A 24,481-nucleotide genomic window follows, 5' to 3' on the forward strand; every position below is an offset into this window, starting at 1 on the left:
ACTAGTCTTTGACCTCTTTCTTAGTTGGATTCCAGTGATACGACATCACACATCTCTTATTTAGATTCCAATCCTGTCAATGGAACCATTTGCTAGTTTCGTGGGGCCTAACACAGGTTGAGTGTTAGTTAGCCAAACAAATCCCTACACTACTGGCCCTTCCGACATCAGCCCATGGAGAACAAACTGAAGTCTCACCCGAAGCAGTATGGGGGGTGTTGGAACAAAGTTTATGCACCCTAAGATGGTCGTGATGTCGGTTTTTACCCTCAGCTCCTACTTTCGCATAGGTCGCTAATCCTCCATGAAGGTGTATGATTGACCTTCACACAGCCTTAACCCGTGATCCAGGTACTTCTGCGTAGCTCTGACAGCATACTGCATAGGTTCCCAAGTTATCTTAAGTGTTCTACTTATCTTACTAATCAATCACAGTTAGCGCCACGTAAACTAATATTCTTACTTGTGTTCAATTAACCATTATAATCACATATATTTGTGCATCACATAAACATTGTAAATTAAACCCAAAACGCAATATAAGCAGATACATTAACAAGAACTAAATACACAGTAATTGCGGAATACTTCTCTTCATTGATATCTATAAGTTAATATAGATTCTATCCTCCCGCACTCAGAGCTACAGGGTTCTGTGCACTTAGTTGTGGACTTCTACCCTAGGCCTCTGCACACTCAGTTGTAGAGCCTATACCTACGGTAAGACCTGAGAACACTTAGACTCCAATTCTTAACTCCTTACTTCTTTCTTCGCTACCTACTTCACTACTTAGAGCTTACTTACTTAACTCCTTTTTATACAATCCCATGGTCCATGGACCATGGGTGGATCTTTAATGCCGACTTTACACTTTACAAAATAAGGGTAGATAACCCTTTATGACTCTTGACACCTTCGCGCTCCATGACCACAAAATGCGGATACTTTACAACTTTATTACAAAATTGTCCCAAAACATGGGCTTTTAGCCCGAAAATTGTCCTTGGGGGAACCCATTCCCAACAGTCATTAAACTTAGCTTCACTCGTTACCTAGCTAACTGTTAGTTCTTCAATGCATCAACACATCAAGACTCTTGTTGAGGTGTTCACAACTCCATTTGTGAACAACTCTCAATTGCCCACTACTACTCCTCAACTCTTTTGGGACTTTCTTATCACTAGTGCCTTATTGTGTTGCCTAGTGAAGACACACTTACGGCTGGAGGGCTTCTCACTATCACTATCGAATGTTATTCTCCAAAAATGAACTTAGGGAATGGAGGATTGTCCCTCCTCTACTATAGATGTCTTTCTCCACAAGACAAGTCTAGGGCTACAAACTGCTTTTGGCTGATTAGACCTTGAGCTCTTCTTTTTCCACTTCTAACAATCCCTTAGTCCTTCAAGAGACTTGTTCCTTAGGACTTGAAGTAAGCCTCTATAATCCTCCTCAAGTTGTTCTTTAGGCTGCTCCATCTCTACCACTTCTAGTAGCCATAAAGTCCTTCTTAGGTCACTGCACTTAGGGCCAACTTGGTCTACTCTCATGCTACCCTCCAACAATCCACGAGTGTCCAATAAAAAACCAACCAAACTGTCCAACTCTGACCTATACATCCACTAGCAACCAACCATCAACAAGAAGTCATGCTGTCCTCTTTCCTTGGGATTTGTGCATCCTTGAGCTCTGGTTAGGGCACTCCAGCAGCCCTAAACCCTACTCCAAATCACTGTGTTCCCTTGCTCAACCTTGCTGCCACCTTTGTTGTCCTACTAGGAATCCAATACACTGTTGTAGGGCCCGAGGTTCCTCATCAAAGCTTCCTGCAACCCACAAACCTATTACAGCTAGGGTCTCAACCTCCTAGCAAGGGTTAACACCCCTATTCCAACTGCGTTGTGTCTTGGGCACCTGTGGCTAGGGAGAAGGACCTAAACTAGGCTTCTCATCTCACAAAATAGCCCTCCCAAGCTGCTGTAGCAACAACCCTTACTTGTGGCCTTAGAACAAAGACAAACCCACACAAAATAGCATAGAAAACACCCCACACTTACCTCTGATCTTGCGGCACTGTCCTTCTAGAGATCCACATCCATAAACTGTCCAAGACTCACCCTCCAAGCCTCCTCATTGGTTGCTTTAGACCTTAGACATTTGTGGCCTATTTTCTCAAGGAATCCACACCCAAAATAGTGAAGACAAACTCCCAAACTCATCCTTCTAGGCTACCTCAGGTTCGCTATAAATTTTAGAGGTATCTTTGATGTTTGATTGCACTTAGGATGTGTCAAATACGCTCACATCTCACATATATTTATATCTTTCTATAATTCAACGACTAGCCCTTCCAAGAGGGTCCTTCAACTAAGGTCGACTTGAATCTTCTAGCCCTTTTTCCCACACATAATATTCAAAAATTTATATTTCAACTTCTAGACCTCTGATTTGGATGATTCTTGCTGCTCGTTTCTCATCTAAGGTTCTATATCATCTCAAATCATCACATATCAAAATATTCTCATGGTTTTGGTCCCCACACCGATGGGTACAAAACCCCAAGCTTGGGTTCTAAGCCCACAAGCCACTTTTGTGTGCCAATTCCTTCACAACCCTCTGGCCTAGGGTTTGGAGTATCTCCCAAGCTACAAATCTCAGTAGTTTGTAGATCTAACTGCAAATGTAATCCATTAGGAAGAATTCCTAATTATTCTTCTTCAATAGAGGACATGGGTGGGGTGTCATTTCTACCTGCAATCTCTCAGCAATTGGCTAATTACCCAATCTAACGTAATTGTTTAATTGTCCACACAAGGATTGATTACTTGATGATCCATCTGTTGTCTATAGGAATGTTAGCTCATTTCCTCTAGCCTGCAAAGAATCATAAGCACGGGTTTCAAGGTGTGATGTGAGTAGAATTGAAGTGAAAGTTTGTTGTTCTATAGGAGAATTTTCTATAGCCCCAACAGAGGAGTGTTGGGAAGGAGAAGCAGTTGGAACTGTGATTCCTATGAAATGTTGTTGTTGTTGCCCATTTCCAGCAAAATTATGAGTTGCTAATGAACTTCTGATTATATTGTAACTTGTTAACAAGTACCATGTTCCCATAGGGAAATTAATTTGTATAACCTACAATATCCCGGTTCCTTAGATAACATGTCTGCATGGTGTCAATGTGGATACTTGAACATGGAAACTATGTATACATGCTTCCCTCTCTACTGTTTGATCAAATCTTTTTAGTTTATATCATCTTTATACATGCTTATATTGAAGCTTTCTATAGATTATTATAATAACCTATGCTCCCCAGGGGTCAAAGACCTTATTTCTATGTTTTTAAATCTATTAATATATTGACATACATAGGATAAGTGCATATATTGAGTTTTTCTGTAGGTAGTATTATGATAATCTATGCTCCTTTGGATTAAAAATTTTCATTTTAACATGCCTTTTAATCTATTTCAGTGAACTACATAACTTTGTAAGAATTACACATTTTATTATTTGTTATCAAAATGTCCACTGAACCACTACTCCAAACTTGTTTTATCTGGATATGTTAGTGTTAAGCTTGTGCACTTTAACGATTTTTTTTTTGGTGTATCATTGTATCGTTGTAGATGTCAACCTAAACTTAGACTCTACTGTCATCATTACAGTGGGCCTTTTGTTTATTTGTGAATGACAGAATAATACATATGTTAACTGCTAATATTTTTATGTTGGTATCTGCATTATAGGCATTCCCCTTGCCCCATTCTTTATAGCAAAATTGCATATGAAAACCTGTAGAAAATTAGAGGCCTTTTCCAACAGAAATGTGAAAGAAACTCAGATTTCATTTGACAGCCATTGTAATATCAAAAAATTCTAACTCTATCATCTAAAACAAAGCTCATACTTTTCTTTGAGGAGATTTCCTCCCAAAATTTAAATAAACAAAACTGCCTATAAAGCCTGATGAAGAAACCATAATATTTTCCTTTTCATAATTCATTTTGATTTTTCCTAGATTAGATTCCACCCTGTGTGGTTGAACTTTTTTAACAGAAGGTCTTGTACGTGACGCTTCACCTTGTTGTTTATCAATTGCAAACTATTTTAGATTTGTCACACATAAATAAGCTATGCGGAAGCCTTGGTAGACTTGAGCTAGGGATCTTAACCCTTTCCAATTCATAATACCTTATATCTCACACATGGATGCTATCTTCAAACATTTGGTGGCATAATTTATAAATTTCAAAGTTGTGACAACCTCCAGAATTATTGCATGTATATCAAAGATTTAGGTCAAATTGTCATGATTGCTTGTTCACTTCATAGAAATGGGCTTCCATCCATTCATACTATCTGCCTTTGTATAAGAACAATGCTTCCCAATAAACCTATAGCTAGCATTCCAAATCAATAATGGTGACTTTGTTGTTCTTATACTCTTGAAGGAAAAACATAAATTTCAAGGCCATGATCCCCCCTTCCGTTGAATCATATCAATTTGATTTTGCGAGGCTAACCATCAAAGGTAACCATCTATTGTGTATTTTGAGTGAGCTTTGCACACTAGTTTATATTTTTTGTAGTTATCATTCATATATCAGATGTATCATTTTATTTCAATTAACTTCTAATCTTCATCATGATTAGTGTTTCTAGGCACTGATCTCTTAGGCTTTGTTGGTGTAATTGTGTGTAGATTGGTATGCCCTCAATGGCATTGTAAGAGTTGGTTGAAAATGAGAGGAGATTGCACTGAGGTGATAGTGGGTGCATCTCTTGTGTACTTACTGCTTAGGGCCTTGATCGACCCTTGCATAGGTTGCTAATCTGGGCAGTAACATGGTCCATGGATCCACACTCTTATCACATATGTTGAGGTCATCACATCCTTTACGAGATTTTTAATACAACTAGTGAACCTATATTTCACATTCACCTATGGGATCCACTTTTTGAGTAGGTTGTTGATTTGGTGCTTACTGCTTAGGGCCTTGATTGGCCCTTGCAGAGGTTGCTAATATGGGTAGTGACATGGTCCATGGATCCACACTCTTAGCACACATGTTGAGGTCATCACATCCTTTACCAGATTTTTAATACAACTAGTGAACCTATATTGCAAATTCACCTATGGGATCCACTTTTTGAGTAGGTTGTTGACTTGGTGCTTACTTCTTAGGGCCTTGATCAACCCTTGCATAGGTTGCTAATCTGGGCAGTAACATGGTCCATGGATCCACACTCTTAGCACATATGTTGAGGTCATCACATCCTTTATGAGATTGTTAATACAACTAGTGAACCTATATTGCACATTCACCTATGGATCCACTTTTTGAGCAGGTTGTTGACTTGGTGCTTACTGCTTAGGGCCTTGATTGACCCTTGAAGAGGTTGATAATCTAGGCAATAACATGGTCCATTGATCCACACTCTTAGCACATATGTTGAGGTCATCACGTCCTTTACGAGATTGTTAATACAACTAGTGAACCTATATTGCACATTCACCTATGGGATCCACCTTTTGAGCAGGTTGTTGATTTGATATGAGGAGCATCCTAGCTTATCTTGCTACACTTGGCATCATTTCATCATCTTGAGGAGGATTAGTTCTCCATATTGTTGAGCACTCCCCTGACATGGTCTTATTGGCATATTTTATTGATCATGATTTCTAAGGTGAGCCTCTTGAAGAGTGCTGCAAAGGAGAAAGAGACACATGACAACTAGGACAGACCCCTAGCCCTAAGTAGTGTCCTACCTTGAGGAGTGTTCCCATTAATTAGGAATTTATCATTATTTTATTTGGAGTGGTTATCTAGTAGCTATCTTGAAGAACCCCCCCAAGGCGAATGAAGATAAGTGGCATAACAAACCATAATAGTTGGTCAAAGAAGCATTACTCAAGGGAGCACCTTGCATGAGAGATTGACACATGGCATCAAAGACCTACTCATGCATTCTTTATGCATATTATATTACTTTGAGGAGCACCTAGCTTAGGGGAGATTCCAATATGTTTATGTCATTGGGTGATTATCCCTATCTAGTACTCCTATTGGGGTTTAGTTGATAGGTTGTTCCCTTTACCTTGGTCATCCTACTCTTGGGTGATTATCTCTCCTGTGTTATTCACTGGGGTTGCTAAATGAACCATGTTGCTAATCATTAGTGCTACTAAATGAACCAAGCAAGTAGTTCTCATTCAACCAATGACCTAATCCAGTTAGTCTGGTTGTTATCCCCACCTCCTAACTATGGGGTGAGAAGCCCCACCTCTATACTAGGCTTTCATCCCTACCTAGTATAGCTAAACTTTATATAAAGAGAAGCCCTCTCATTTGTTGAGCATGGTTGGATTTGTGAGGAGATCTCTTCCAAGCCTAGTTGAACTTTTTTTAGGATGAAGAATTCAATGGGAAAGCATATGTAAGGTTTTCATCTTTCTCTTCTCTTTTTCGTAGATGTCGAGGGTTTATGAAAGGGTTGTCACTGCTTTTGTTGTAGTAATAATCTGTTTTGGAAGGTAGCTTTGCATATGAGAAGAGATTAGAGTAGATGTAAACCATCACCAGTCCTTGTAACCTTGAAACTTGGGAAACTTATATTTTAATTTCATATTGGTTGTTGTAGATGTTATGGGACTGTATTTGAAGATCTGATCTTTGTTGATGTTGTTCCATGTTATGGTGGTTCTTCCAATGTTTATGGTTGAAGACTATTCCTTGGAAACAATTTCATGGTTGTGGTAGTGAATCTTGTAGAAGGCCTTCATTAGTTACTCTATATAACTTGAAAAGTTGTTTTGAACTATTCATGGCACATTAGTGTATGGCTTGACCACATCTTCTCTATATTATTCAAACCCTCTTTGCTAGTAGATCTTGACTTCATCACCCATTGGATAGGCATTCCATGGGTCCACCATCCCATTTAGTTAGAAGTAAATCTTAATCCATTTCTAATGGATTCCCCCTTGTGCTAGAGGAGAGGCAATAGAAAGTGAGAGGAAGGGTTGATGTAAGGTTTTCATCTTTCTCTTCTTTTTTTGTAGATGATGAGGGTTTATACAAGGATTTCCACTACTTTTGTTGTAGTAATAATCTCTTTTGGAAGGTAGCTTTGCATAAGAGAAAAGATTATAGTAGATGTTGTAAATCGTTGCTAGTCCTTGTAACCTTGAATCTTGGGAAACTTTATATTGTAATTTTAGATTGGTTGTTGTAGATGTTAAGGGACTGTATTTGAAGATGTGATCTTTGTTGATGTTGTTTGTAGAAGATGATGGTTTATACAAGGATTTCCACTACTTTTGTTGTAGTAATAATCTCTTTTGGAAGGTAGCTTTGCATATGAGAAAAGATTATAGTAGATGTTGTAAATCGTTGCTAGTCCTTGTAACCTTGAATCTTGGGAAACTTTATATTGTAATTTCAGATTGGTTGTTGTAGATGTTATGGGACTGTATTTGAAGATGTGATCTTTGTTGATGTTGTTCATTCTAATAGAAACTATTCTATTGCATCCTCTTTACTTATGGTTCTATGTTATGGTGGTTCTTCCAATATTTATGGTTGAAGACTATTCCTTGGCAACAATTTCATGGTTTTGGTAGTGCATCTTGTAGAAGGCCTTCATTAGTTACTCTAGTATAACTTGAAAAGTTGTTTTGAACTATTCATGGCACATTAGTGTATGGCTTGACCACATCTTCTCCATATTATTCAAACCCTCTTTGCTAGTAGATCTTGACTCCATCACCCATTGGATAGGCATTCCATGGGTCCAACATCCCATTTAGTTAGAAGGAAATCTTAATCCATTTCTAATGGATTCCCCCTTGTGCTAGAGGAGAGCCAACATAAAGTGAGAGGAAGGGTTGATGTGATGATAGTGGGCAACCTTCCTATGTTCCCCTGTGGTTGCACTTGTATTTTAGGGCTATACCACTTTGAGTGTAGGTTTCAAAGGTAGCATTTTATTGCCATGGTTGGGGACAATGTGTAGATCTTGTTATTTGGTAGTTTTTCTACCATGATTTCAAGAGGGCATCTCTTTGAAAATCTTTCACTCATCTGGTGATTTCTCGAAGGAATGAAGCCTTGTTACTTGAGGGTTCTTGAAGTGATTTATTGTTAGAAGAGGTGAGGACATCCAATATCCTTGGAGGCATTGAAGACTCACTTGGTGACTACATTGGTATTGAAATAAGGTATGAAGATTATGCATTTTTGAAGTTTCATATTAGTTTGAAGAATTGAAGTAAAAAGTATGGCACCATCCCAAGGAAGGTGGGATGCCAAAATGTTTGGCCTTTTGGATTTCTCATTCATTTTTGGATGTCCAAATTAGCTCTCTCATCAAAAATTGGTTTAAGCATGCTTCAAAGTTTCATGGATGCCCTCATCTAACCACATAACATGTTACATCTATCATTGAGCTTATAATAGATGGCAATATTATCCATGAGGATGTCATGATGAAAATGTTTGCCCTTACCTTGAAAGGTTATGCATGGGAAGAGTTTAGTGATTGCAAGGGTATATCTTTATTTCTAGGTTTAATCAAAGCATATTAGAAATTTTAGGTTTTTGGTTATGATGAAGAAGAGCATGTTGTAGGATCACATGATCAACATATTTTGGTTGAGATTTATTTTAGATTGAAAGAGAAGCTTGGTGGTTTGATGCTTGCATTTGAGAATAACCCTTCATTGTGTCTCTTGGTTGAATCAATAAGAAATATGATGCATGTATGTCCTTGGCTAAATATATCAAAGAAAAGTATGGTGTGCTATATGAATGGAAGCTTGGAAATGAATCGTATGAGGATGACTAGCATTCTCTCTCATCACTTGAACCATATATGCATGAGATTTCAGATCCAAGGAAGAAAAGTGTGACGAAGGCCTTGTTGTAGCACCCCATGTTTCTATTAAATAGTATGCATGTCATCATGTCTCAAATGAAGCACATTGTGATGATGAGGTACACTTGCATGAAGGCAAGGGTTTGGTAAGTCATATTCCCTTCCAAGTTTCTGAATTTAGTAATGATTCTTTTGATGATTTGGAGAGGGCATATTTTGTAGAAGAACCCTGAAGATGAAAAACTTTTATTTGTTATCATTCCTTCATGTGATGAAGAGCATGACAGCTAAGAGGATGAGGATTTTGACACTTTTTTTATTGGAAGGCATAGATGGCATTTGTATTGCTGGTTTGTTTGTGGGGATCCTATCTCTGACATGGATATTGAGAGTTTAATAGAGAAATATGTAATTGGCATACTCAATTACTCCAATTCCAATCAGCGTCGAAGACCATCTCATGAAGCACAAAGAAAGCATTATAGGGTCTATCTTTGTTGATCTTAGAGAGCCAAACATGGTGGAAGCAGGTGAACCATTTTTCATTATTAATGAACAACCATATCTTAAATTCATTGGGGTGATTTAGTGCAAGATAACGGGCTTTTCTATGGCAATAAAATTGCATAAATTTTCCTGCCCTTAATATCATCAACTCTTGACCAATTTATGCATAAAAATTCAGCTAGAAGATGTATTTAGGGCTGCAATTTGTTTGGACAATAGTGTTTTCAATCAATGATTCATTTCAGAAATTGCAACATATTGGAAGAGGGAAGAAAACCCTGAATCATGAGCTGGTCTATTATTTCAGATCTAATTTTTTGTGTAATACTTCATATGCATGTTTGATAGATGGCAACAAAGAAGGCTATTGTAGATTTTTGTTGGAGTCACCTACTAAACATGTCTTTCTTGAGGGTGTGATAAATGATGGTAGCGAAGGCATAGGGAAATGTTTGGAGCATGTAGATTAAGTGGTCAGTTCGGAATTTTACATGTCTCAATCAGGTCAGTTCCTATGAAATTTTATGAGATGTTGTGGTCAACTTTGGTTTCTATCTAGTGTTGAGTTTTAGGCTATGTTCACAAGCTGGCAAGTGATAGCTATGGATTTTATTCCTTTTCATTTCATACTTTTGAATCTGGTATGCTTGGATATATTAGTAGGGACTTTTGTTTGGAATCTACATTCTTGCATTTGAGAATAACCCTTCATTGTGTCTCTTGGTTGGATCAATAAGAAATATGATGCATGTATGTCCTTGGCTAAATATATCAAAGAAAAGTATGGTGTGCTAGATGATTGGAAGCATGGAAATGAACTGTATGAGGATGACCAACGTTCTCTCTCATCACTTGAACCATATATGCATGAGATTTCAGATCCAAGGAAGAAAAGTGTGACGAAGGTCTTGTTGTAGCACCCCATGTTTCTATTAAATAATATGCATGTCATCATGTCTCAAATGAAGCACATTGTGATGATGAGATACGCTTGCATGAAGGCAAGGGTTTGGTAAGTCATATTCCCTTGCAAGTTTCTGAATTTAGTAATGATTCTTTTGATGATTTGGAGAGGTTATATTTTGTAGAAGAACCCTAAAGATGAAAACCTTTTAGGTGTTATCATTCCCTCATGTAAAGAAGAGAATGATGACCAAGAGGATGAGGATTTTGACACTTTTTTATTGTAAGGCATAGATGGCATTTGTATTACTGGTTTGTTTGTGGAGATCCTATCTCTCACATGGATATTGAGAGTTTAATAGTAAAATGTCTAATTGGAATACTCAATTACTCCAATTGCAATCAACGTCAAAGACCATCTCATGAAGCATAGAGAAATCATTGTAGGGTCTATCTTTGATGATCTTAGAGAGCCAAACACGGTGGAGGCAAGTGAGCCATTTTTCATTATTAATGAAAAACCATATCTTTTCATCGTGGTGATTCAATGCAAGATAAAGGGTTTTTTATGGCAATAAAATTGCATAAAATTTCCATCCCTTAATATTATCAGCTCTTGACCAATTTATGCATAAAAAATCAACTAGAAGATGTCTTTGGGGCTGCAATTTGTTTGGGATAATAGTGTTTTCAATCAATGCTTCATTGCAGAAATTTCAACATATTGGAAGAGGGCAGCAAACCCTGAAACATGAGCTGGTGTATTATTTCAGATCTGATTTTTTTATAATACTTCATGTGCATGTTTGGTAGATGGCAACAAAGAAGACTATTGTAGGTTTTTGTTGGAGTCGCCTACTAAACGTGTCTTGCTTGAGGTTGTGATAAATGATGGTAACGAAGGCATAGGGAAATGTTTGGAGCATGTAGATTAAGTGGTCAGTTCGAAATTTTACATGTCTCAAACAAGTCAGTTCCTATGAAATTTTATCAGATGTTGTGGTCAACTTTGGTTTCTATCTAGTGTTGAGTTTTAGGCTCTGTTCACAAGCTGGAAAGCTATAGAATATCAGTAGGTATATTCTATAGCTATGGATTTTATTCCTTTTCATTTCATACTTTTGAATCTGGTATGCTTGGATATATTGGTGGGGACTTCTGTTTGGAATCTGCATTCTTTTGAAACTGAATCCCAGTGTTGTAGCTGGGGTATGAATCAGGATCTGTGTTACTAAACCAAACTATATTTTTCAATGCATAGGCGACACCCCAGTTCAAGTTTTTGATAATTCAACAGAGTAGGAGAGGACTGGAAAGAACCAATGAAACTTGTTCCTCTATTGATCATGGGGAGGTTAAAGTCCTATCAAATTAAGGTTGTAAAGTGGTTGATTTCTCTATGGCAAAATGGGCTCAATGGAATTTTGGCAGATCAAATGGGTGGAAAGACAGTGCAGACTATTGGTCTCCTTACTCATCTGAAGGGGATGAGCATGCATGGGCCCTTTTAATAGTTGCTCCTCTTTCTACTCTCTCAAATTGGGTGAATTAAATCAATAGGTGAATGGCACCGCTTCCTTTCCTAGTAACCTAGTGTAACACAACCTATAGTCATTCAACATCAAGGTTATGGTTTTTTCATGCTTCAGTCTTAAATTAGTGTTTCTATTTTGGAACATCCCCACATGTGTAAATAATGGGGGTTGACATGACATCCACTCATTTCCATGGTGGTCAATAAGGTAAGTAAACTTGTGAGAGACGTAACTTTCGCTTACAAACTTTGTTTGAGGTAATTTTCACAGAGTTGGAGAGATTCCAATGTCTAGAGTAACATCAAAGGGATGGAGCTATGTAATAAAAATGGGCTCCCAATTGAATCTACAAGACCCAAAATCACTAATGTGGAACCTGACTCTAAAGTGGGCCCTAAAATCTTAGTAGCTCCATATGCATGTATGTATCTTCCATTCTTAGTTATATATCTATTGCCAATCAACTCCAAGTAAACCACAATTGTGGGGTATAACCCGAGGCACTCCTTCTCAAAGATCAGTTATAGAGTGGAGAAATAAAGTTGTTACATGTCATAGGATAGTAGTCAATATGGTTCAAATTCTAAATATTTTGGCAAAATACATGGATTGCAAGATACATTCTAAATCCAACCCAAAGGACATGTTAGGGAATGTGTTAAAGAACATACTTAACAATATGATAGGTAGGAGGACATAAATAATTTGAACATTAACCAAGGAAATGATTCTTGAACTTACCTATGCATGGACCAGGTTATTGGAGATGATCTCCACCTCATTGAAGATGGTTTTGTATTCATAAAGCCATAGAACACAAGGATCCAATTCTTGTAGAAATGGGTTATGTCTTCCTCTCTATATGATATGCTCATTAGGACCATGGAATCTTAAACTACCAACTTGAAAGTCTAAGTGGAGTACAACACTTAGCTAAATTCCTTGAATGAATTTGGTGTTATCCCATCACTTCACTAGTGTTTTAGGGGTAATTGGTTTCTCTATAATCTTAGGCGTTCATTGGTAGCTCATGGTGTCAATCCATTTAGAGAGCTCAAATCTACTTACTCATGACCTACTTTTGTTATTAACAATAACATTCCTCCATGGACGTCAATAAAGAGGGAGCACATAATATTGGAAATGAGTGTTCTATGTATTTGTTTAGAATATATTGAAAGGAATTATTCATGAGAAATTTAGTCAAAGATAAACATTGTAGACTTTTAAAATATTGAACAATTACTACAAACCCTCAAGTAGAGGTTACTTATCACATGATATATCTTTTTGGGATCAATAATACACAAGAATAAACAAGTGAGAAGAGACTAATTTAGTTTATTGTAATAGTAACCAAAGTTACATTTGTCATTTGAAAAAAGAAGTTAGTACATAGGTGATATTAGGCCAACCCCTTAAAAATAACCATATGGCCTTCCTCTTTTGCATCTCCTTGATCGTAAGGGTCTAATTGAAAAATACATAGTTCCTTTAAAGATTTGTAGGTTGAGGCAACCACTTCAAGCCCTTGAACTTGAAGATAATCCAATATTTGAAATTGTTTATAATAATAAGTTCGTTATACACACTCCTCATCTTAGAGTTGGCCAAAGAGGGAGAATACCTTATTTATGCCAACCTTGTAAATGAACAACCTTTCCTACTCATTGGTTGGACTCTCCATCACTAGTTGAAGGAGTATATGTGTCGTGAATCAAAGATGATATCTTAGCATGAGTTATCGACACTTGAACATACTTTCCATGGATCTCATGGAAAAAATATGAAGAGACCCTTTGAATATTAGGAAACATGTGCTCATATTCTACTTAATTTGTTGGTGGTAGCACTTCAATTTTTCCATTTACTAGGAAATCTCACCCAAAAAGTCAACTGTTGAAGAATCAATCCTATGCTAAATCACTCCTACCTTCTCATTGTTAATATATTTGTGAGCTTTCACCTATGACCCTTAAAGTTAGTGCCCTTTGGCACCTCAAATGGTGGAATAGGAGGTAAACTCCATTCCCCTTCACCTTTGTTGAGACATAAGAGACATAAGAGAGTCTACTAGAGAAGAGTAGTGTGCATTTCTAGGGTTTCAAATGATACAGGAGAGAAATGGGTGTAGGATTGGAGGAAGCATCATATGCCAATGTTTCCTTAACATGCATTAAATAGAACTGACAAACTTGTAGGTGAACATTGGTTAGAGTTGTGACAAAACTAGGCAGAGGGGTAGCTAAGTGCGTTAGGTTTGCAATATGGAAAACATAAATGGTAAAATGCTTAGCTGTAGTTTCAACATGAAAAATTGGCATGCATAGAGAGGGCACAATTTTGGTGAAGGTGCCCACATTAAGGCCAAAAAACTAATGGCTTTCACACATTTAAGTGGGCTAGAGAGGAACCTACAATGATACTAGGTCAAACGCACACAAAAGTGACAGGAAATATTTGAACAACTCGTGTGAATTCATTATATTCACAAGATGTAGATATTAATACATAGTTTTATGACCCTTGGTTTTCATCTTCCAAGAGGTCACTTAGACTTCAATGACTATTGGAATTCTTCCCCACCAACCCTAACAGATTAGGTGTCTAACAAACTTTTATACTAATGGATTCAACTTGCATCTACATGAAACACAAAGGAGGAATCCAACAACCTTTTTCAAAACCCACTTAACTTTTTTAGAAACTCGGCAGTAATACCAGAAATGGTTGCAAACTACAAAATGCTTTGACCATTTTACCAACAACTCTGTTAGAAATTGTTGGAAATTATTGTGTATAGACCCTTCTAAAATATGGCTCTTCTTTCTCACACTAACTATTAGACAAATCTTCTAGGATAGTGATGACTCTTTGAACTACAATATTTCTTTGGCATGAAGAAAACATTAAAATTTACAAGCTCTAGATATAGAAACTATGAAATCAAGCACTATGTCTACACCATATATTTTGGAATAAAAATCAATTAAAATGTAAGATAGTTGGAATACTTTTAGAGAATATGGTTTGCAATCTGTTATTTCACTCTCTTTTTTCCAAATGGGATGAAGACACTTTTTTTTGCAATTTGATATTTTTACTAAGGTATTAAAGATATATGTTTTTTAAACTCCTTGTTGTTGGGAAAAGTATCCAATACGGAATGCCCCTATCCCACTCTAAGAGGTGATAGAGCCTTAGCAACAAACATGTAAACTTATTCGAGTGTTCTTCTTTATGAGATGTAAGTGAGGAAGAAGGATCTAACTAACCTGTATCTTCCGCTAGTTTGTTGATCCAAATCACTCCTCTCTTCAGTAGCTCCCAGCTCCCAGCTCCCTCACCAGCCCAGCTTCACCGAATTCCTGCAAGATCACAAGAGAGAGAAACTACAAGAAGATACAAATATACATTCATAAAAAGCTCAAGATCAGATTAAGCTAAACATGTAAGCATAGCAAAACATCATTGGTATACAACATGTAGGAGAAACTCAAATAGTTTATTGATAGAGTAAATAAAGTCCGAGAGGAGATACAACCAAGTGAGGCCTGATCCAGCATCTACCTCCCAGCAATGGAATCCCTTCCTCTCCTCCAACAAAGCATAAATCACCCAATGTGCTAATGTCAATCTCAAACCAACAACAATTCTCTACAAAGTACGAAATTCCAGCCCCCTGAACCTCTGGGTGAGAGATCCATATATAGATGTGAGCAGAGAGGATGAGTCAGCTCATGTTTTGACTTGTGGCTTCCCTCTGTCAGTTCTTGCTTCCACTTGTAGGTTGAGAACCTCTTACTCATCATTAGTCGAATTCATTGAGGCAAGTGTCATTGAGGAAGATTCTGGAAGCTTCCAGGGCTTTTCCACCTCGTTGAATGAGCTTGCCATTTGTCATTTCCCGCTCAGCGCACCCTGGTAGTGCTTCTACCTGCGTTGCAGTGCACTTAGCCAGTGTAACCTCTGCATTTCAGCGCAGACAGCTAGTGGAGCCTCTGAATTGATCTTGAATTGACTCTTTCTGAGTGGTTTTTTGGTGGAGAACTTCTGGGAGAAGCTGTCTTTGGTTGACCTTGTTCCTCTAGGGGTAGGAAAAACTCATTTAGGGACTTTGGATTCCTTGAATTATGGACATTTCATGCTCAATGCTGTAAGGCAAAAAAATTTCTATAACAGTTGCCCCCTAAAGTATGAGGCCGTTTATCGGGTGAAATGCTTTATTAGGAGGATCCGAAGTTCTTCCAATGCTGGGAGGAGACCTGTAATAAGATACAATACAATACATTATTTTTCATACTGCTTTCATGATCTAGCTGAGGCGGGCATTCCCATGCTCAGCTTTATAAATTCAATTTTCTGTACATAGAACAGACGATCGTCTGATGGTAGACTGATGATTTTGATGAAACCATCATCCTTTTGGTAGGATGATTATCTGCTGCAATGCTGTACATGTCAATATCTTTATTTTTCCTGAATATATGTCGCAGCCCAGATGGATGAAACTAGATTCGGGGTCTTCAATCTCGTTTGATCTTCACTCTAAGTACAAGTCGATCCATGTGAGAAATGTTCTGAAGTCGAACATGGAAAGACATCGCTTGATTACCAGTCAATAATGTAAACTGTTAACAAGCACGAGAGGAATCACCAATAATGATAATGACCCTCAAGGTACTGCAGTACAATTCACGTGGTGTGAATAAAGGACTTGGCGTCGAACACCATGCAAAATCTTTCGGTCGAAGGTCATTGATGTATACCTGTCGCCGGAAGTGAGAAACTTTCCATTGAGGCATGCAAGCTTCAAAGTACTGAAGGGGTTGTTCCTAGATCAACTTCTTGGATAATGAGTTGATGTCGACAAGAAGCGATCCATCAAAGGAGGGCCTTAATGTATCCCACATCAGTGACATGGAACGGAGCAAATGATTTTGATGGAGGTGAAAACGATCTGATGATACATGGTTCAGGGTGGCAGTCATGAAAGGATGAAGGATAATGTATGGTAGTGGATGGGACACGGTTGACTTCTCTGGATGACTTCTCTTGAACATATCGGCGACACTTGTGTGATGGATTGGTAGCATTTACCCCAAAGATGGATGGTATGGTGAGACCATGGCGATGTGACCGGTGAATGAAAGCAACCCAACCCGACTCAGGCACGGAGTGGAAGTGTCATGTTCAAGAGCGACTTGCTACCAATAAAGTTCTTTGAGTTTCTTCCCAATTTTTCCCCAGTCATTGCTGACCAGTACCTCTTTATTTTTGTCAAGCTTGAGGAGGATAACATATGCTTGTTCTATAATTTGCCCTTTGGGCAAACCCATCGCTATGTTTTAACGAGCCTAGAAATAGTGAAACTCGTTCTCGTCTAAAGACAAGTTTGTCGTTATTTAATGTTTTTAACGAGTCTAACGACAAAGATAACTCGGTCCTTTTCATTTTTAGAGAGTCTGAAAAGGTACGTAAAGTCAACTCCGAAAGTCCTTTTTCGTCATCTAATCCCTTAAGTCCGAAAAAGTATAAAACAATACAGAAGGGATGATTTTTCGATAGTTTTAACGAGCCGAACAAAACAAGCGCTTGATCTTTTTGTGCAATAATCCCTCAGGTCCAAAAAGATTAAAATCTAGAGGAGGGATATCTCTTCCGGTCGCTTTAACGAGCTGGAAGGCCAAAACTCGACAATATTTTCATATTTTACGAGTCAGATGAAAAGAGCTTAAAGAAGACTCGTCTTTTGAGGAACGAGTGATAAAACGGGTTAGCAGCTGATTCCAGGTAAAGGTTGGAATTTTCCAATCACGGCAGTGTCACAAGGATGGCTAAGTGAAATCACTCTTCGCAGCTGTTCCTCAAAATGGGTAAACAATCATATGGAGGTGAAAAATCAGCCAATGGAAAAGTGGAGGTGACAATGCAAACACGACTAAGGCTTTAATGGCTGATAATGTTACATTCACGGTGGTTATTTACCGGAAGATAGTTCATTTTTTAACAAGCTTAAACGCGGAAAAACACTGCTCAGTCTTATGTTTATTTTTTAACGAGCATGAACTATGTGCTAAAACTGCTTGATCTTATGTTTATTTTTTAACGAGCATGAACTATGTGCTAAAACTGCTCGAACTTATGTTTATTTTTTAACGAGCATGAACTATGTGCTAAAACTGCTCGATTAATCTAGTCATATGATAAGAAAGTCTCATATAAAACAGAAACATTTAGATTTTGCCCCACATCCTTTCTTTATGCAAGTTAGGAAACGGCTAATCCCAAAAACAGATAAATAACCGCTCTTTGCTTGCACTCCAAAAGGTTTGCATGCCCCCAGGTATAAAACAGAGTTTCAAGGTTACCTCTACTTCACTTCCGCCAAAACAATTGTTTTACCGAGAGAGGCCTACCTCTTTCAGGTTACCCAAAGATTGTCCTGTTAATCTTTCAAACAAAACACTTCTTCGGCGATGTCCACCGAGATGAACAAAGGTGAGTGACTCTGTTCTGTCAAACACATAACTTTGACAAAAGAATCTTATTCTAGAATAACCCTCTTCTAGCATGGGCGGGGTACATACTAGTCATATTCTCCCGCGGAAACCTACCTTATACCCAAAGTTTTCCTGCCGAATCAGACCAGGACGCATGCCCCCTAGGTTCCAGTCATATCCTTCCGAATCACTCACGCTCATCGGGAGGATGGACCATGGGTTGAGACATTTCTTGTGTGAAGAGACCATTTAGGGATGGTATATGACTATTTGTGATGCGTGATCTGGGAAATGAAAGCTGGTCCACGAGCTTGACCACTCTTCCTTCCTGCGGAAAACACATTACTCTAAAGAGTGAGGAGACGATGGCTCCCATGCAATATATATAGTCTCATCCAAGGAGTAGGTTATATTCCAAGGGTCCTTGAACGACCATCACGTTCATTTGAACGGTCTTCCCTCTCAATGTTATGGGCACATTGGGGAGGATCCCTAAAGGTCGACTGCTTCCTTTATCAAAGCCTGTCAGATTTCTCATTTCAGGCAAAAGCGTTGGCGAACCAAGCGCTTTCCAAGCAACAGAGGAAAGGATACTCACAGATGCCCCCTCATCAATGATGGTGCCAGCCATGACCATTCTATATATTTGGATGATAATTCTAAATGGTACGCTTGCTGGCAAACAAGGTCTGCCTAGTTGGTTCCAATCGAAGGAGACAACTAGGTTTCTTGGTGGTGGGACCGAGTAAACGGCCGGGTATCGCTCCGACGAACTTCCTTCCTACGATAAAGGAATGGGGGGAGTTCCCTCGTGCTCGTCGGAGTCTGTGTTGATGAAGAGAATTTGGATGGTGTCATCTTTATTCTCTTCAGTGACTGTATCATTCGAAGATAAATCCTCTGAAGGCAAGACCGGGTCAACTGCCGCCTCGACCTTTTGACTTTCGTCAGGTATGGATTCAGTTGGTTCATCTTCAATGACCGGCGCTTCAGCTGACCACTTGAGCGGGCCAGCTAGATTTTCAACTAACGAGGGACTCGGCAAGAGTTTTTTATATCCAAGAGGAAGTCGTAACAGTGAAACCGGACGATCATCCAAAACTCTTTTCGCTTCGTCTAAGAAGGGACAACAGTGGATAGTGTGGTTACCTTCGCACAGTCTACAGGGAGATCTAGCTCTCCCTTTTTGTCCAAGGACTTCACTCTCGCTAGTTGACGGTATGCATTCAACATGGCTATCAGAGGTTGATGCCACCAGATTGTGCAAATGGGAGACCAGTCCCTTAGTATCCGAGGGATGCAGGGACAATCTCTGTGGAAGTGGTCTCCCTTTGTTATGGAGGTAAATCCTCTCTGCGGACAGAGACGATCCCTACTAGCCCACAACGGGTCTAGTAACAATCACACAATGCTACTACGCAGGTTCCTAATTGCAAATAAAAGATAGGTAAAGAAGACCTACTTGAGTTCCAACGCTTATGTTTGATGAAGAAGCCCAGTCCTCGCTCCTTCGCTTTGGCTGGTCACAATCCTTCACGATCCTAGTGAACGGATACCTGCACACACGAAGAGAGATACAAATACAAGCGTGAAATCTAATAAAAGCAACTATACATCAGTCAGAAAGGATGTAATTCACATTGACCATCATGAGACAAATGAGAATGGAACCATAATAGTAGTCATCTATTATTAATGATAAATACAGAGAAGAGTACAACCAAATGTTCTGACGTCGAATCCTTCTCAGGAGGGTTCAGCCAGCAAGTCTCTTAAGCATTCACCTTTGGAGATGGATTTCCCAAGACAAACTCTCTCTCTCACACAAGTCACACTATGCAACCTTCCTCAAGCTTTACAACAATCCACACTTGTCACACCAACTACCTATCAAAATGCACACTAGCAGCAATTCAAGTTCTATAAACTCCACACAATCCAAACTATCCAAAAACTCCAACTAGCTGCTCATGGCAATGGCAGAGGTATAAATAGGAGAAAGAGTCTCCACAAATGGTGGGAGGATGAGCTCATCTCCAAGGAAGGTGGCTCAAATGTCGAACAAACATGCCATAGAAGGGAGGGCGACAATCACAAGGCCAACAACCAGGTCTGGAGTCATCTGGAAGGCCGGCTGTTAGAACAAACTCGCCCAAACAGGATCAGCGCGGGTCTATAACTGCACTGGAGCGCTGACATCGCAGCTGAACAACAAGGAAGGTCATGTCAGCGCGATCAGATATGAATAACAGATGCGCTGGCTCACGAAATTCGATCAGCGCGGAAAACAGGTGTACTTCCGCGCTGGCAGCGCATTTGGTCTGTTATGGAGCGCCCATCAGCGCGATTATTTGGACAAAAGTCGCGCTGATAGCAAAAACTTTGGCAAAGTGGGTTATTTGGCCAATTCAGAGAGCATGGGCTTGATTATTTGGAAACCCAGACACAGTAGAGAGACTGACAGGGAGACAGTGACAAATTACTGCGTAACAGATTGCCCCCTAAAGCGTGAGACCCGAGAGAGTGGGAGGGGTGAAATGCTTTACAAAACTCGCTGAACTGGAACACCACCAGGAAGGACCGAATATCTCTGATAATCAAGTACATGCAGTCTAGGCATGGGCGCAGCCATCCAAAAGACATGCGAAGAAGGTCTGTGGTATGGACGCAGCCACCCAGCTAAGAAGACCATGATGATAATAAGGTATGGTCGCAGCCATCCATGAAGACTCAGGTATGGGCGCAGCCATCCATCAATGAGTCATGTAATGATCATCCACAAAATCGCAACCTGGATCATAACAGACAGGGATCCAGGGTCTTGCGCTCCGTCCCGACCCGAACAAAGTACAAGTTCAAGCATGTGAATACATGAGCTGAAGTCGAACATGCATGAACATCGTCTGATTACCAGTCAATGATGAAAATTGTTAACAGACGCGAGAGGTACCACCAATAATGACAATGGCCCTCAAGGTACTATAGGTACAATCCGCAGCGTGTGAATCAATGAGCTGGTGTCGAACACCCACGGAATCATTCGATCGGAGGCCAATGATGTAAACCTCGCGTCGAACACGAAGAACCTGCCATTAAGGCATGCAGGCTCCAAGGCACCTGAAGGGAGTCTCTAAGCCACCTTCCTGGATAATGAGCTGAAGTCGACAGGAAGTGACCTTGATCGAAGGTGGGCCATAATGTTTCCCACATCATCGACACGAGACAGAGGTAAAATAGTTTGTGTGAGATATAAGCGAAGGTTGTACAAATGCAGAGGTCAACTTCTCTTGAACATATCGGCGGCACGACAGTGGATTTGGCAGTATTTGACATCAAATGGGCAAAGGTCATGGTGACAAGGCAATGAGCAGATGAGAGGTCAAAACAGGGTAACCCAAACCCACGGAGGCTAAATGTGAAACGAGATGAAATATTCCCACCCAGACACGAATGCAGACTAGTGCCATGTTCAAGAGCGACATACTGCCGACACGACAATTATTACAGTTCCATTTTCCCCACCATTTCTGGCAGGTACCCCGATTATTTTTGGATGGCAAGCTTGACGGGGATAGCATATGCTTGGAGAGTGTCATCTCGACAATGTCCGATGTCATTAAGTTTTAACGAGCCTGACAAAGGAAAAACTCGGCGTCTTTTCATATTTAGAGAGTTTGAAAAGACAGCGGAAAAGGAAACTCCAGGGGGGTCCTTTTTCGTAGAGTTGTGTCTCTCGAGCCCGAAAAAGTATAAAACAATACCCGAAAGAACCGCCCGACCATTACGATCGAGGAGTACTTTTCGTAAATAGTAACTTCGACCCGAAAAAGTAAAAAAGCGGTCGGAAGTACGTCGTTTTGGAGCCAATAACGAATGCGAAACGACAAACACCCGGCAATCTTTTTAAGTTAAACGGTCGAAAAAAGAGCTTTAAAAGCGACCGCCTCTCGTTCCTTTTAACGAGTCGAGAGGGAACCCGGCGATCTTTTCTTATTTCAAGTCGAAAAAGAGCCTAAAGACGACGTCCATTTTTATTCTCTTTAACGAGTCAAAAAGGGAAAAATACTCGGCAATCTTTTCATATTTTACGAGTCAGAAAAGAGCTTAAAGGCGACTCGTCCTAGAGGAACGAGTGGTATAAAGGGTAGCAACTGGTTCCGGCAATGGTGGAACTGCTCAAAACATGTAATGGTCAAGAGGCTGGCTAATAAAACCACTCATCGTTGCGGTTCCTCAAGAAAGGATAAACAACCAAGTGAGAGCATATGATCGGCCAAAGAGATGGCGTCGATGGAATGAAAACAACCAAGGCTCATCCAGCAGAATTCAGCGGATAAAAATGGCAATCACGAGATGTAAATCAGGTATGGGTTCATTTTTACACAAGCTTGAACCATGGAGAACTCTGCTTGGATTCGGTTTCATGTTTACACAAGCTTGAAACGAAAAACTATGCTTGTTATAAGTTCGCATGCCCCCAGCATAATGACGCAAATCGAGGTATATGCCCCCCAAGCTTCATTGCATTCAACAAAGTGGATGGAATGAAGGTTCACTTTCGAGATCTAGGAAAGACTCGACTTGTATTTGACGAGATCGTAATCAAAAGACTCGATTTGGAAAGGGGGTTGTTTCATTTTTTAATGAGGTTGACACAGTAAAAGAACTATCCTCATAACCCTTGTTTCATGATTTTAACGAGCTTGACACAAGATCAGGAACTATGCTCGACCACCTTGTTTCGTTTTTTAACGAGGTCGCCACAAGATCAGGAAGTATCCTCGGACTAAGCCTAGTTTCATTTTTTAAGGAGCTTGACACCGGAAAGGAACTATGCTCTGACTGAACTTCATCATAATGAATGGGAAGTGGAGGCCCCTAAGAAAGTGGTTCCGGAGGTAAGGCCGACATCTTGGAAATCAGGACCTAATGCCCCCAGGACACTATGCACGATGGTGTCATCACTGGGTACGGGTACGGGGTAGGTGGCCACGTAGTTGATTTGTGGTGAGGAAGATGCAACTTGTGGATGAAAGCCAGGAGGGAAGGATGAGTGCGCTGGAGGGGCTTGTGGACGAACCAACGATAATTGATCGAACGTCACGATTCTTCCATCGTGTGGAAAACAAACCACACGGAAAAGTGAAGAAACAAGGGCTCCCATGGCATACACATAATCACGACCAAGGAGAAGACTGAAGTCTAAAGAACCTTGGGTAACTGAGACGTCTATATAGACAGTCTTGCCCCCCAAAGTAATAGGAAACTTTGGAAGGATCCCTAATGGCTGACTCGTTCCTCCGTCAAAAGCGGTGAGATTCGGTGCGACAGGTACAAGCGATGGGGAACCCAAAGCCTGCCAAGTAGTAACGGGCATAAGACTAACCGATGCTCCTTCATCTAACACAGTGCCAGGCAGTGCCATATGGGAGGCATAGGCGGTGACCCAAAAAGGCACATGGGATGGAAGGGGAGGGGTAGTCAAACGACTCCAATCGAAGGAAATGACCGAACTACTTGGTGGGGGAACCATATGGTTGCCCCCCTGCTCGGAAGGAACCGAATTAGAATTCTCCGGAGAGGTTGGGATGGGAAAACCATTATCAAGCTCAGGAGAATTTGATGAGACGAGAAGAACATGGGAATTTGGCTCTTCCGAAACAGAATGAGCGAGCGGTGGACTCGATTCGACACTCTTTCCGACCAATGGTTGGTCTGGAATAGGCTGGACACAGCCGGGTTCGGGAAGAGGAGCCTGGACAAGAGAAGAATGTGAACCAATCTCATTGTCGGGAGGCGGATGATCTGCAGCTGCAGAAAGACGTTGATATCCAATGGGGAGTTGGGGTGAGGGAGCTGGGAGACTTTCCAAAATAGTGTAGGCTTTATCCATGAGTGGACAAAGGTGAAGGGGATGATTGCCTTCACAAAGTCTGCAGGGGATTCGAATCTTCCCTTTTCCCTTGCCATTCCCAACTGATAAGGTAACATCGTCGTGATCTTCAGAGGACGATGAGGGGTGGGCTGGATCGCGAGACCATACTTCTAGTACCCTGGGAATGCTAGGAAAATCGCGAAGAGGATGGTCCTCCTTGAATAATCGACAAGGAAACTTAACCTTCCGCGGAGGAGCAGAAGGTGGCCCGACTTCA

Source organism: Pinus tabuliformis, chromosome 9 (genome assembly GCF_031772625.1).
Source record: "Pinus tabuliformis cultivar Carrire ecotype Pingquan chromosome 9, CPIR1, whole genome shotgun sequence".
Classification (NCBI taxonomy): Eukaryota; Viridiplantae; Streptophyta; class Pinopsida; order Pinales; family Pinaceae; genus Pinus; species Pinus tabuliformis.